Source organism: Portunus trituberculatus, chromosome 19 (genome assembly GCF_017591435.1).
Source record: "Portunus trituberculatus isolate SZX2019 chromosome 19, ASM1759143v1, whole genome shotgun sequence".
NCBI classification, from domain to species: Eukaryota; Metazoa; Arthropoda; class Malacostraca; order Decapoda; family Portunidae; genus Portunus; species Portunus trituberculatus.
In genome coordinates, this window is record NC_059273.1 from 17,022,553 (window position 1) to 17,032,552 (window position 10,000).

At 40.5% G+C, this 10,000-nt stretch overlaps 1 protein-coding gene across 2 annotated transcripts in view; it reads right to left on the reverse strand.

Moving 5' to 3' along the window:
- LOC123506093 (serine-rich adhesin for platelets-like) overlaps window positions 1-10,000 on the reverse strand; it is a 55,660-nt gene that overhangs the window by 23,292 nt on the left and 22,368 nt on the right. The window lies entirely within an intron of this gene.

Sequence of the window (10,000 nt, forward strand, 5' to 3'; positions counted from 1 at the left end):
CCTCTCGAGTGTGTGTGTGTGTGTGTGTGTGTGTGTGTGTGTGTGTGTGTGTGTGTGTGTGTGTGTGTGTGTGTGTGTGTGTGTGTGTGCGTGCGTCCGCGTGCGCACACACACACACACACACACACACACACACGCACACACACACACACACACACACACACACACACACACACACACACACACACACACACACACACACACACACACACACACACACACACAGGTGTTCATACGTATTAACCATACTGGAGGGAGAGCGAGGAGTGGTATAGTTTTGCCAGGTGTCTGTCAAAACAAGTTTTTGATAGGCGGCCAGAGTAAAAGCGAGGAGCAGTAGGGCAGGAAAAATACGTAGCTCTTAATTTTTGCACTCATTCATCGTCGAGCTGTGATGCGCTGCAGGTGACGGGCCGCGAGTGTTGGGTAACAAAGGATTAGCTCTCTCTCTCTCTCTCTCTCTCTCTCTCTCTCTCTCTCTCTCTCTCTTTTAATTGCCAGTTATGTAGATTTTAATTAGATATCTCTCTCTCTCTCTCTCTCTCTCTCTCTCTCTCTCTCTCTCTCTCTCTCTCTCTCTCTCTCTCTATATATATATATATATATATATATATATATATATATATATATATATATATATTCTCTCTCTCTCTTTTCTCTCTCTGTCTCATCCCTGAATTTTAATAATCCTGTCACACTTCATATTTCTTTTCATTATTTTTTTTTCTTTTTTACTCCTACTCCTACGTTTTTTCATCGGATGCCAGTTGAGTGCACTTGACTTGCAGGTCTCTACCCCCGGCACTCTTTCCTCTCTCCTTTTCGTTTCGTCTCTCCGTTTTTTTTCTCTACTTTTATCATACTCTGCCTCTATCTCGCTGTCTCGTATTTTTTTCCTCGGTCTCATTTCCTCTTCTCCTCCCTCCCTTCCCCACTAGCACCTCCTTCCGTCAATATTTTCTCTTCTTATCTATTCAGACTGGGTCAACTTTGTTTCGGGTCTCCTCTTTTGTTCCTCTTCTCACATATTTCGTCTGGTTTTGATGGTTAGACGGCAAGGTTGCTAGTACGACAACTGCTGCTTTTGTTGTTGCTGCTGCCTCTACTGCTGCTGCTGTTACTACTTTTTCATTGATGATGTTGTTGTTAGTGGTGGTAGTGGTGGTGGTAGTGGTGGTGGTGGTGGTCGCGATGGTGGTTCTGCTTCTACTTCTTTTTTTTTTCTTTTCTTTTAATTTCTTTTTCTTTCAATTTCTTCTTCTTCTTCTTTTTCTTCTTCTTCTTCTTTTTTCTTCTTCTTTTCTTCTTCTTCTTCTTCTTCTTCTTCTTCTTCTTCTTCTTCTTCTTCTTCTTCTTCTTCTTCTTCTTCTTCTTCTTCTTCTTCTTCTTCTTCTTCTTCTTCTTCTTCTTCTTCTTCATTATTACATTAACAACAACAACAACAACAACAACAAATACTGTTACTACTACTACCTTTACTACCACTACTATTACTACTACTACTACTACTACTACTACTACTACTACTACTACTACTACTATTATTTCTGCTACTCCTACTACTACTACTACTACTCTCATCAACATTACCATCACCTCCCCCTACCACCACCACCACCAATATACCGTACAACTGCAACAACAACAACAACAGCACAACAACAATAACAACAACACAACAACACCATGGTATCGTCAAACTAAACACAGCACTTCACACCAAAAAAAAAAAAAACAACTTCCTATTCCATATTTACATCTCCATTAACCCCTTCAGCACCATGACGCTTTTCCATATTCATTCTGCTTACTGTTTGATGATTTTATACAGCTTAAAAAAATGATGGGGGAATGAAAATACTGAAGACTGTGGCCATTAAACTTCTGACCTCCACACACCCTTCCTAATGTCAATGAAATGGTCTAATCGTACGCAAATCTTAAACTAAAAATGTGTCCCAATATTAAAGGGGTTAAAATAAAAATAGAAAAAAAAACCCAGTGGTATTCCCTTCATTCCATAGTGTCTCTCCTTGGAAGGGAAATTAGGTCACCTTTTTCCCCGTTGAGTCGCTCCTGCAGGAAATCTTATCTCTTTCCCTGGAATAGCGCGTGGTATTAATATCTGGGTTAATTAGTTGGTTCAATGGTGCACTGTCTCCTTTTTGTGTGTGTGAATTGAATGTAAAGCCGGATATTAGTTAGTCTTTGTGTTTTGGGGCGTTATATGTTTATTTTTTCCTTTAGGTCTTAGAGGTTGGTGCTGGAATTTGTGTTTATATATTTTTTACTTGTTTCTATGTCTGCTCACTACAGCAATCTACATTTTCATATCAATTTTCTTGTGGTTAGTATGCTCAGTTATTTTATTTATTTATTCATTATTTATTTATTTTTATTTATTTATTTTTTTTTTTGTTGCGTGTAGTCGATGAATGGTTGGAATTCGTGTGGTGATTAATTTTCTTTCTCTTTCTTGTTTTTTCTTTCGGTACGGCTGGAATTCGTATTGATTTTGTATGTTTGACGTCAACTAACTACATTCTGCATCTCAGCATTAATCCTCTGCGGTTGGCATGTTTTTATTCGGTGTGGTTGGAATTGGTGTAAATATTGTTTGCATTGCGTCAACTTAACTGGAAAATTCTAGTCTCGCATTAATCTTCCATTTTCTCTTCTCTTCATTAATCTGATTTTTTCCTCTCACTCTGCTCTTCCTTTTCTCGTGTATAAACGTTTCACTATTTTTCCTGTCTTGTAAAACGTGTAATTAGAAATTTAATAACTATTTTTCCGCTAGTGTAAGCAGGTGGTCTAGTTTTTCCATCCTCCAGTGGTTCATATTTTTTTCTTTTCATTTTTTTTCCTTCCAACACTGGTCGGTTTTCCGTGGCGTTTAGAAAGAAAGGTAACATTTTTCCCCTCCCCCTTTTTTACCCTAACACACACACACACACACACACACACACACACACACACACACACACACACACACACACACACAACGTCTGAACTCGGGGATGGCCAAATATTTTCTTTATCTCTTTCTTTTTCATTTATTCTTTTCTTCTTCTTTCAGTGTGTCGTGAGTGTAGTTGAGTTTCGCGTTGTTAGGTGCCTCTCTTACCTTTCCGCTAATTACTGTTCTTGCATGAGTGTTTTTATTTCATATTTTGTATCAGATTCCACTGGCACACTTGACCTTCGGTGTCTCAGGTAACTTTCCACCACAAGTTTCGACATTCTTCTCAACATAAAATATCTTACTGTTATTTTTTTATTCGTGCGTGTGTGTGTGTGTGTGTGTGTGTGTGTGTGTGTGTGTGTGTGTGTGTGTGTGGTCTTCCTCTCTTTTGTTATATTGTTTATTCTTTCTGGATTATTAACAACAACATATTGAAACATTTTTGGAAAATTTGAAAAAAGGGTCGATAATCTGACCGAGAAAGAACGTGACCTCAACTTTTCTTCCTCCTCCTCCTCCTCCTCCTCCTCCTCCTCCCTCAAGTGACACGCATATTAATACTTTTGTGTCTGGCTTTAAGTTTTCAGACAGACAAGGAGAGAGAGAGAGAGAGAGAGAGAGAGAGAGAGAGAGAGAGAGAGAGAGAGAGAGAGAGAGAGAGAGAGAGAGAGAATGAATATATATATATATATATATATATATATATATATATATATATATATATATATATATATATATATATATATATATATATATATATGCGAAGAGGCTGCGTGACTTCTTCGCTAGTCTTCTTAATGTTCCTCATCTCTTATTTTTCTTTTCTTTCTTTCTTACTTCCTTCTTATATACTTTCTTTCATTCTCTTTTTACTTCCTTTCTTCCTTCATTTAATTTTTCTTCTTACCTTTCTTTTTGCTTCCTTTCTTATTTCCTTTATTTATCCATTCCTTCTTTCCTACCTATATATTTTCCCTCTTTTCCTTTTCTTCCTGTCATTCTCTTTCTTTTCCTTCTTGGTTTTCTTTCTTCATCTTTTTTTTTTTATTTCTTCTGGGTCATTCCACGGAAACGTCAACCTTTAGAGTGAATTTCAGAAGTCATCAAATATATAAGTATTATATACCAAATTGAGGCTTCTTAACTCTTGAATTTTACAAATATGGACATGATTTTATCTAAAAATTGGTCTATTAAGAGTGTGGCATATAATAATGTGGCAACATGTCACCGAACATTAATTCATACTGGATTTTGTGATTTACACATCACTCTTTTAACTAAGTAAGCATGTGTTTGGAATTTTGTCTTTGATTATATGAAAATTACAACTATTTCTGACTTCAATTATAGCTTTTTTGTTCACATTAAACTATATAGTCTGAGTGTGGCATGGTGTTGAAGTGAAGGTACTTTATGTTATAAATAGGCTTTGCCATACCTTACTAATGATACCCTAAAATATCTTGTAAGAGATTGGAGTAGGTCACAGGCAGCTTCACACACGAACGTTACGTGCATACAGTGAGAAACGTTACTGAATCACGCGGTAACGTTTCTCACGCAACCTCAGCGAGTTAGCATTCACTGTTGCTGCTTATTATGCTACACAGTTAGTTTCTTTTCTTTTCAGAGTGTAATCTGATTGGCTATTAAAGCAAACAGGGTAATGTTACTGGTGAATTTAGGGTAAAGTTGGCAGCTCGACCTGGCAGCACTGGTCTCGCCCTACTTCCCTAGACGTCAAGAGGGGAAGGTTTATCATTTAAATCTTTACTTTTTTTCATAAATAAGGTTCTTAAAGGCATAAATTTGCGAGAATTATAATCAGAAACTTCCAGAAGAATAGATGAAGCTAAAGACAACAAGAAAATTTAATAAACAAACAGCAAACAGCTGTGAATGACAGATGCGACCTTGAACTCTCCCCCTCCGTCACGCCTCTTATCTTCCCTGCCTCTCCTCGCCTCACACAGTCAGGCTCTCTTCCACCCTTTGTGTCTATCATAGGGCTGCTATGATATAACAGTTTTTTCTCACTACCTTCATCATCACAACATCACTTAATTATCACTTTTAAGCCTCACTACACTATTACAAAAGATTATGTTGAGACAGAGGTATGAAGCTGAACCAAACGAGTAATAATTATTTCACAGTGTCCCTATCTCACTTCAACACATTAATCTCTACTCAGAAAGTGTCCAGTTCGGTCGTAAAACAGCAGGTTACCGTGACACTGCCGATGGCGCCTTCCGAACCCTCATCTACGAGTGAATAATATTTTCTAGACACGAGGGGATCTGATGCCTTATCATCATATCATGCTCCAGGAAGTCATCAATGTATAAACATTCATATGTGAAAGTTTCATGCCAATCAAATAAATGTAAACATCAACAAGGAGTCTACAGGTGTCAAAGTTGAACCAGCTCCCAAACCAATACCAGGAATCTATGTACTAGTTCAGTATACAAATAAAAAGAGTTACAAAACATTTCAACATTATATTGCAGTCATTGAGTCAGTGTAAGAAGAGGAAATGTTTAACATTTACTTTTTGTTTCAATAAAAATCGCACAAGTAACGTGTCTCACTTTTCAGTACCGTGTATGACGGTCACATTTCCATTCGTAGCACAATCATTATTAGGAATAACCAAATCTTTTGGCTATAGTAGATTGCTTATACATTCATCTATTACTGATATGGAGCACTCCTTATTTGATCCAGTCAAATCACAGAGATTATTAAATTATGAAGGCAAAGTCGGAGATGAGGTAGCATCGCAGTAACGTTCCTCACGTAACTTTTGAAAATATATTTAAAATCTAGATCAAAACAAATAAATAAACACACTGTGGCATACTGGATGCTGATCCACCCATTGACGAAACTGTACCCCCTTCCACTTTGACATGACCAATGGAGGGTGCAGTTTCGTCAATGGGTGGATCAGCATCCAGCATGCTACAGTCCGTTTGTTTATTTATTTTGATTGAGATTGCCAGCTGCCTCTGTAACATCAGTGTGGAGCTTCTCAAAGTAAGGGGTGAGGCTATGATCCGTGGGTTACATGCTGTCTTGACTACTGTATGGCATTCAGGTATCATTCTTCCTGACTGGAAAAAGGGGTTGCTCATCCCTATCTGAAAGGAGAAAGGTGACCGTCAGGACTGCAACAACAACCGCGGTATAACAATGCTCAGCATACCAGGCAAGGTGCTTACCCATTTGCTGTTGATGCGCATCCGCAGTCACCTACTGAAACACCAGAGACCTGAACAGTCTGGACTCACGCCTGGTAAGTCAAAAACTGACCCGATCCTAGCGCTTCGCGTACCGGTGGAGCGCCGATGTGAGTTTCAATAAGGGATGCTCGCGGCCTATGTCGATCTCAAGAAGGCATTTGATTCAGTGCATCGAGAGACTTTGGGATCTTCTGCGTCTCCGCGGGATTCCTGCAAGGATTACTGGTCTATTAACTGGCCTTTACTCCGGGACTGTGAGTGCTGTGAAATGTGGAGGGGACGTGTCCAGCTTCTTTCCTGTGAATACGGGAGTGAGGCAGGGATGCGTACTTGCTCCATCACTCTTCAACACTTGCATGGACTGGGTGCTAGACAGAGTTGTAGACCATGTGCAAACGGGCGGAGATTCAGATCTTCAAGTCACTGGTGATCCCTGTCTTACTCTATGGTTGTGAGACATGGACGCTGAACACCAATCTAAAGAGGCGAATTGATGTCTTTGATACTAGATACCTTCGCAGGATCATGAGGTACCGCTGAAATGACTTTGTGTCAAAACAGCGATTGTTCCGTAAGATTGATTCGAGGCCGGTTACCAGCATAGTCCATCAACACCAACTGCCACTATATGGGCATGTTGTTGTGGTCAATGTTATGTTACCACGAAGAGGGCACAAGAGTAGCAGTGTCGTTAGTTCAGGAACTCTCTCACACTGTCTTCTCAGGGGAGTTAACGAAAACACAGCTTGGGTTGGGCACGCTACCCGGAAGCCGATCATGCATATCTGGTTTTCTCCGAAAGGGATAACCCAGCAAGGGGACGTCCACAGAACTCATGGCTGCGGCGAGTCGCTGCCTCTCTCTGGGAGTTACTTGGCATGGGAAGGGAGCCTGCAAGGAGACTCGCGAAGTGTGACTGCCTGGAGCGGCGCCATAGGGTAGGCGAGGCGAAGAGCCCCCGGAGTATGCCCCTCATGATTGATTGATTGATTGTGGCATGAGGTAGACTGAAGTATTGGTAACACAGCGTACAATAGCCATTCATATATCTTGCACACTTTCAGTAATATAACTCAGAGAAGCTCAATAAGTTGTCTCCAAACGTAACGTTCCTCAGGATGGAATGACCCTTCCGCGCTCCTTTCCTTTTCTTTCTTTCCCCCATCCTCATTCCTTTGTTCATTTCTTTCATATTCATTTTTTTCTCTTTTCTCCTTTCTTTCTTTCCTTCTTTCATTTTTCATTTCTTCCTTCGTTCCCTTCTTCTCTTCTTCCCTTCCTTCTTCCTCGTCACTCATCTGTTTTTTTTTTCCTTTCCTGTTCTTTCTCTTTCTCCCTCCCCCCTTTCCGTCCTTCCTTCCTTCCTTTCCTTCTTTGTTCCTTTCCCTTCCTTCGTCCGTTTCTTCCTTCCTCATTCCTTTCTTGTTTCCTTCTATACTCTTTCTACCTTTCTTCTTTCTTCTTTTCTATCTTTTCGCCGTTTCCGTGATCATGCACAGTGCTACAGTGTTTATCAAGTTGGGTGCATGATGTGGGCACCACCTGGAAGCATAAAATGCATGACTCAACTTCCCATAAGACTTCCTTGCTGTGGTAATGTTCAGGATACACTCCTTCCCATGTCAAGTTTGGTTTAGTTATGTTAGGGCCAGGTTAGGTTAGGTTAGGTTGTGATTAGATTAGTATAGGTTACATTGTGCTAAGAGCATGTTATATTGTAAGGTTTCCTTAGTATAGTAAATGTTTGGTTTGGTTAAGTTAGGTTATATTAGGTTAGGGTTAGGTTAGGTTAAGGTTATGTCACAGTATGCTATGTCAAGTTTGGTATCGATATTGAATACAGATAAAAAGACTCTACCTAATTTTGATTCTTGCTAACATAATCTGAGCTGACCTGCTGTTGTTGTTCCCGTTCTTTATTGTAAGAGGGCGCAAACGAAGAAAAAACGTAAAATCCCAGTTCCTTAAGAAAACAATTTAGAAGCTGTTCGAAAATTGCATTCCTAAAGGTCTTGTTGTTGTTATTGTTCTTGTAGTTTATTCTTGTAGTACTGCGTTACTCATTCCTTTCACTGTTGAACTGGATCTCTCTCTCTCTCTCTCTCTCTCTCTCTCTCTCTCTCTCTCTCTCTCTCTCTCTCTCTCTCTCTCTCTCTCTGTGTGTGTGTGTGTGTGTGTGTGTGTGCGCTTATTTATGTTCTTTCTTCTTCCTTCGACGCGAACTGCTTCAGAAGAGCAGTGCGAGGACACTTCCAGAACTTAACTGACCAACCTATTTTAGTCTTTTCTCTGACTTTTTTTTCTGTTTCTTCTTCCAGGAAGTTGAACGAACTTTTCCTTTCTGACCTCCATTTTTTTTTTTTTTTGAGTCCTTGACCGGTCTCCTTAACAAGTAAAAAGAAAAAATGAAAAGAAATCGATATTTTGTTTCAGTTTTTCGTTTACTATTTTTTGTATCTTTTCTGCTCCAGCTATTCTAAGTTCCCCTGCTGTTTCTCCTCCTCCTCCTCCTCCTCCTCCTCCTCCTCCTCCTCCTCCTCCTCCTCCTCCTCCTCTTCATCCTCCACCTCCTCTTCCTCCTGCTGTAGTTAGTTTGCGCACCAGGAGCCCAATGGCAAGCCTCCCGCGACCCTGGTCTTAATTATTATTCACGGCACTGAGCTATCCCAGAGTCCATTATTGTTGTCATTCTTAGAACTCTTCCTTTCCGTCCTCCTCCTCCTCCTCCTCCTTCTCTCCTCCTGCTCTTCCTCCTCCTCCTCTTCCTTCTCCTCCTCCTCTTCCTTCTCCTCCTCCTCTTCATCCTCCTTCTTTTGGTCATGTTTCTGCAGCTACCTTACCAAGAGGTTTGCGCGCGCGTTTGTGTGTGTGTGTGTGTGTGTGTGTGTGTGTGTGTGTGTGTGTGTGTGTGTGTGTGTGTGTAATTCACTGTTTGATCTGCTGCAGTCTCTGACGAGACAGCCAGACGTTACCCTACGGAACGAGCTCAGAGCTCATTATTTCCGATCTTCGGATAGGCCTGAGACCAGGCACACACCACACACCGGGACAACAAGGTCACAACTCCTCGATTTACATACCGTACCTACTCACTGCTAGGTGAACAGGGGCTACACGTGAAAGGAGACACACCCAAATATCTCCACCCGGCCGGGGAATCGAACCTCGGTCCTCTGGCTTGTGAAGCCAGCGCTCTAACCACTGAGCTACCGGGCGTGTGTGTGTATTTACCTAGTTGTATTTACCTAGTTGTAGTTTTACAGGGCCTGGGCTTTATGCTCGTGTGGTCCCGTCTCCATATCTACACTTATCCAATTTTTCTTTAAAACTATGTACACTCTTTGCTGATACCACTTCCTCACTCAAACTGTTCCAAGTCTCAACACATCTTTGCGGGAAACTAAATTTTTTAACATCTCTCAGACATCGTCCCTTCCTTAGTTTCTTACTATGCGATCTTGTGCTTCTAAAGTCATATTCTTCTCTCAGGATCAGTTTCTCATTATCCACTTCATCCATTCCGTTAATCAATTTATAAACTTGTATCAGATCCCCTCTCTCTCTTCTCTGCTCCAAGGTTGGTAGATCCATTGCCTTTAGTCTCTCCTCATATGCCATCCCTTTAAATTCTGGAACCATTCTTGTAGCCATTTTTTGTAGTCTCTCTAATTTTCTTATGTGTTTCTTTTTATGGGGAGTCCACACAACTCCTGCATATTCCAATCTAGGTCTTATTTTAGTACTTATCAATTTCTTTCTTGTGTGTGTGTGTGTGTGTGTGTGT